Below are 6,000 nucleotides of genomic sequence, written 5' to 3'. Positions count from 1 at the left end.
GCCAATGTTAAATTATTCGGTTGTTGGTTGGTGTCGTTACACTTACAGGCAGCACAAATTATTTTTTTGCTTAGTTTTTCTACAAAGCAACACAATAATAGATAAACATCGCCAAGATCAAATTTTGTATTTTAAGGATTTTGTTTTTGTTGAATATAGTCTATTGCCGAAATTTATGCATCTGTTTTGTTTCAACTTTGTGATTGATTCCCTTCAAAGAAGAAAAAAAATTGTGAGTGATTGCCCTATATAGGACGAGGAGGGGCCAATAAAAAAGGACATTGATTTCCAATGATGCTTCAGGAATTTTCCTTTCTTGTCGATTATTCTACCTACATAATGGTTTAGGCACTACACCATCTCATGGGCTAATTATAACAGTTCAAAAGGTCAGTGAATTCCTTTGTGATATCAACCAAATGGCCACGACAAGGAAAATTGGAAAATCATAAAACGACAGCTCCATTGATGTCCAATTGTCAATGGACGATGACATGCTTTGTAAAGGTCCACCCATGTTAATGGACGATAATTACGGTTCTCAGGTTGAAATTTTTTTACAGTTTTTTTTTTCGTAAAAAGAAAAATTCAATGTGCAATTTCTTAACGCGAAGCACCAACTTGAATCACTCAATTACAAGAGAACAACTTTTGAAGGCATTTAAACCTCTACCACTTTTTCGTTGTGCCCTGCCGTAAACGCAATGTTAACACTAAAAACAACGTAATGTTTTGAAACTAACCATGTGATTTATTTACTTATCTTTGCTTGAGTTTTTAGAAAAAAATATCTTGTTTATAGTAGAAAGTGGATAATAGTTCAGAGAATGATGGAAGCTAAGGAATGTCTTTGACTAAACGACTCACAAACCGAGATTCAATCTATTCTGTTCTACATTTGCTATGGTACTTGTCTTGTAATTAAGTCTTACACATGATTAACAAGATTTAACCTAAGAACATTCAATTGAGAGAATCATAATTTGTCTTCTCAACTCTGTCTTAGAGGTTCTTATTCATGGATCCTCCTCCCCAACCTAGTAACAGTCATCCTTGCACTTAACTTCCCATCAATTTGATATTATGGGTGTCTTAGTAACAGATTTTCCTTGATGACCATAACTACTTTAAAGAGGGTATAGAAGTGATATAACATTAGTAATGGGATACAAGGATGTCCTAAGCCTGTCGGTGGGCAACCAGTAAAGTACATTTACAAATTATAATAATGATTTTAGAACATTAAAACCAATTATCTATAACATATTATACAAAAATAAAAAAAATCTTTTACCTATTCTTGTCGTTGCATCTCTACAGTATTTTCAGTGATAAGAAAATCTGAATCCTAGGTAGAGTTTTGGGTACTAATATTAATAGGATATTTATGCTATCATTTCGTTTCAATTAATTTTGTTTTTCTAATATTGAAATACAAGTTTAATAGACATGCATTTTCAATATAAAAAGAATTTACAATGCAAATCATAAAAGTAATTCCTAAAATAATTTTAAAGCTAATTATAATACATTCATATAAATATAAATATGCCATACATATAAAATTAGGATACATTCATACAAATATACCATACATATGAAATAGTTATTGTAGAAGTAAAAAATATTACACTTAATATATTATCTATTCTTTAAATAAATGCAACTGTACAATGAATTATGCTTCTTTCCTCAATGGTTTTAGCCACATGACCCAGCAATTATATTGTCATTTGGGTGTCTTTTTTCTGATAAAAAATAAATATATGCAGGGGTCCCAATCCGCAACTTCCTAGCATGCGACAAGTTCAAAGCCATCTTGATCTTAGCTCTCCTTATGCCATCCACACAGAAAGGATTGTCTTAGGTGTAAAAGAAATTTGGACAAAGACATAAAGTTATAACCACTTTGTTTTTCCTGTGATGAAAATTAATAATATGTTTGAAGGAATTAACCGAAAATTAGTTGATAATTGAAAATTAAAAAGAATTGAAAAATTAGTTGATAGTTAAAAATTAAAAATAACTTGAAAAGTATAAAATAATAAAATAATAAAAAAATCATATTTTATTTAGAAAGGATAATAAGAAAACTAAATAAATATATAAAGAATAAAATAAAAAAATATAAAAAAATAAAATTTAATATTTTAGAAAATGTTATTTTTAAAAAACATTAGCAACTATTAAAAAATAGTAAAAAAATTTGTTTACTAAATAACTAAATAAACTTTATAAAAAAAATAAAAACTAATTTGACATGCTTTGTGGAAGATAAACTAAGCGGTTAAACAAAATACGGTTTTCACTTTCCATGTCTTCGTCCATTCATATACTTTGTTCATCTCGTATTATATGTTTTTTTAGGCATTTTAGTTTATTTAAAAATATATATTTTTTACTATTGTTATTTTAAAAATTAAAAGTATATGTTAATTATTTTCAATTAATTATCTCCCCTGGATATTTAAATTAATTTATAATTATATTTTTATTTTTAATAAAAATAATTTTTTTCTTGAAAATATACGTTACATGATGTATTTTTGAACTCAAAAGAGCTCGAAAGATGATCCGTGAATCCACGTTGGCACGGTAAAGGGTCCAAACTTTGATAAATATAACAGAAAAAATTGCAAACTTTTTTTTTTAAAGAGGAAACGTGGCCTCTTGTGGAATAAATGGAAAATAAATAAAGTAAAAAGTAAACGAAAAATCACTAATTTTCTCATAAATAAAAAATAAATCCATATTGTAACTAACAATAACTCCAATAAAACTAAAAAAAGTGAAAAATAGAATAACGGGTTGGATTATATTCGTAACAAGTAAAATCTTTGTAATTAAGAAGTTCCAGTTTTTTTTTTTGACAGAATAACAGTTACAAAATTTGAGATTACCGAGATTTTTTTTTTCAAGCTCCATTTGTTGCTCTTCTCTCCGTGTTTTGCTCTTCTTCTCGTTTATGTGATATAACAAAAACAAAGCAATTATATTTTTCAATTGAGAAAAAACTGCAAACCTAAGATGAATATAACAGTACTCTGCTCCCAACAAAAATTGATTTAGTTAAAATAAAAGGTGCACTCATATTTTATAAGAATGTGAGTTTTTACTTAAAATTCTTGCTGCTAAATACTAATCTGTAAGTATTTTTTTTTATAAATGTCCTTTAACTCTTCTAAACTTTAATAAAATAAAATAAAAGTATATAATATAATAGTACTGCAACAACCAATATCTCCGTATAATACTATCTCACATAGAGAATCCCTTCCCCGAACTGAAGTTGCTTTTCTCCCGTGACCAGAAAACCAGGCATCATCTCAGTTTGTCTTATCTGAAACTGATTATGGTCATGAAGTACTAATAAAGAGTTATTACTAAACGCACCCATTTAATTTAATATAAAACATTCATACATTCCATATTTTAAGATAACAGCGCACGTAAAGCATCGCTCTGTGCTAATGTGAGGTGGATTAGTGGGTCACATGGATAGCAAGATACAAGTAGGTGCTTATCTAGTTACAATTTTTTTTTCCTCAAAAAATATACCTACTTATAAAGTTTCCTAAAACAATTGTTAAATAGTATGCAACTTTAGAATAAATTATTCCGTCCCTGAAAAAAAAGAATGAATAATTATTCTGAACGTACCAAATTTATGAAACCTACAATTTCATACATTGGATTGTTGATAGTAAAAGACTAATAATAAATTTTAAAACGAATATAAAATTAAAAAAATGTAAATTAAGAGTTCTGTTTAGAAATTCTAAAGTTTGGACGGAATCTATATTGAAAGCTTAATTAATTTGATGTAATTTCCCAATTTTCTTTCTGTTTTCCTAGGGTATTTGACAGAATTCTAACTTAATCAGTGATATTAATTTTAAATTTTAAGTATATAATTATGTTAAATATTTAGAGAGTAAAGTTTGATTTGTATAAAAAATCTTATTTAATTAGAGAAAATTATATTCCATAAATTATTCCTGTAATAGAAAAAACATATATTAATCTTTTAGTTCCTATTTCTATAAAAGAAATTATTTATATCATTCTCCCTCTCTTTATCTAACAAGTATAACACTTTTACAATGCCATACAAGTTAATTAAATTATTCATAAAATTTACTATGACAAAACTCAAAATAATTAAATTAAAGGTTTAGGCCATTGTGCCATATGAAAGAGCAACCACGAGATTGTGGGGGCAGATATCGCACTAGAAAACATTTGAATTGCATTTTAATCAGTGCCCAAGTTAGACACGAAAGTTATCTATAAAAAAAAGGTAGAGACGAAAGTGTATGATCAGGGTATACACAAAATAAATTTTAATAAAATCGTTACCGTATTATTATTATTATATTTATGAGAACATGACAATATATTTAAGTTTAAAATTAATGTGGAGAATATTTTTAAAAAAAATTGATATACTTTGTTAGATGTTATTTTTTTCGTTTTAAAATAATCGTTATCTTATGTTATTTTACATAAATAAAAATAATAAATAAATAAATAAGAATAATAATTTTAAAAGATTAATATTATTTCATCATTAATTTATGACTAAATGATTTATTTGATCATTTATTTTTTCATTCAGTTTAATCTTTATTTTCTTTTAAATCAAATTTAGTTATTTATCTTATTTTATTGATTTAATTTAATCTACCAATGATTTAAGAATAAATTAAATACTTTATATCACATTTTAATCTAAAATTTTAATGTATGTGTTTGTAGGTCTTTTCATTTATATATCAGTTAACTTGTTATTCCTATGGAATTTGAGATTTCACGTTAACACATATACTCTAATAACTGTAATTTTTAGTTTGAGAAAAAAATCTCAAATATAAATAATTTTGAATCGGAAGGAGTAATATAAAAAAATATATTATTAACATAATCTAATTAAATTCATAACTAAAATGATGATATGAATCATTGCTATACAATCATGGGATGTATTAAAAATATCCATGAATAGACGTGAGACTATAATAGAAATTTTGTCTTGTCTTTTCAACAAAGTTATTTTTAATTAAACAAACTTTCATAATACTTTTATAAATATTTATTCGAAAACCTTTTAATTATTTTGTTCATTGAAGAAAAAGATAAAGACAAAAAAAAAAAAAGAAGGTGAGGACAGAAAATAGAAACCCATATCCATAGAGCATAATAGAGTGGAGACAGAGTGCCGCTATTACTAATTGGCGAGAGAAGTGTGAAGAACGCCACCACATGTGCACTCTCTGTCATGAATATCCCCCATCTCCTTCCTAATTGCCTTTTGTTTCTCACTTCTTTATCATAATCAATCTCATTATTCTCCCTTAAATGACGCTATTGCCCTTTTTGTTCAATGCTTTTTCCTTTTCCTTTTCAACCTCTCTCAACTTCCAATCCAACCAACCAATCTTTTTCTTCATCAATCGCACCTCTTTCAAACGAATCTTATTGACAGAACCTTTAAGATATAATTAAAAGATATTCAATATATTTTATTAAATAATTTTGTTTTTCTATAAAATGATATTATACTATTTTTAAAGCTATCAATTAAATACTTTTTAGCCGATAGATCCATTCAAATTTGATACAATACATACACGAGTAACAAATTTAAATTTTGAACATGTAATTGTGTTTAATATTCAAAGAGAAAATATTTATAATTATTTTTCAAATATTTAATATAACTATATATTCAAATCTTAAATCTAAAATGTTTGATTAATCTGAAATAATCACACATCAATTAGTGAAATAAGAATGTTTTATGGTTTGATGTGAATGCAAATTAACATGAATGATTAAGGATTCAATATTAACTCCCATTTCTTTTATTGGTTTTTTATTTTTGGCTGACGAGCAATTCTTCCTAAAGAGTAATTGTAATCATATAAAACTGCTTACAATTTGAACTTTTGTGGTAATATTCTAGATAAATCTCTATTTACAATTAAAAAAAAATGCTAG

Source organism: Glycine soja, chromosome 1 (assembly GCF_004193775.1).
Source record: "Glycine soja cultivar W05 chromosome 1, ASM419377v2, whole genome shotgun sequence".
In the NCBI taxonomy this organism is placed as follows: Eukaryota; Viridiplantae; Streptophyta; class Magnoliopsida; order Fabales; family Fabaceae; genus Glycine; species Glycine soja.
Note: the sequence above shows the minus strand (reverse complement) of the source record.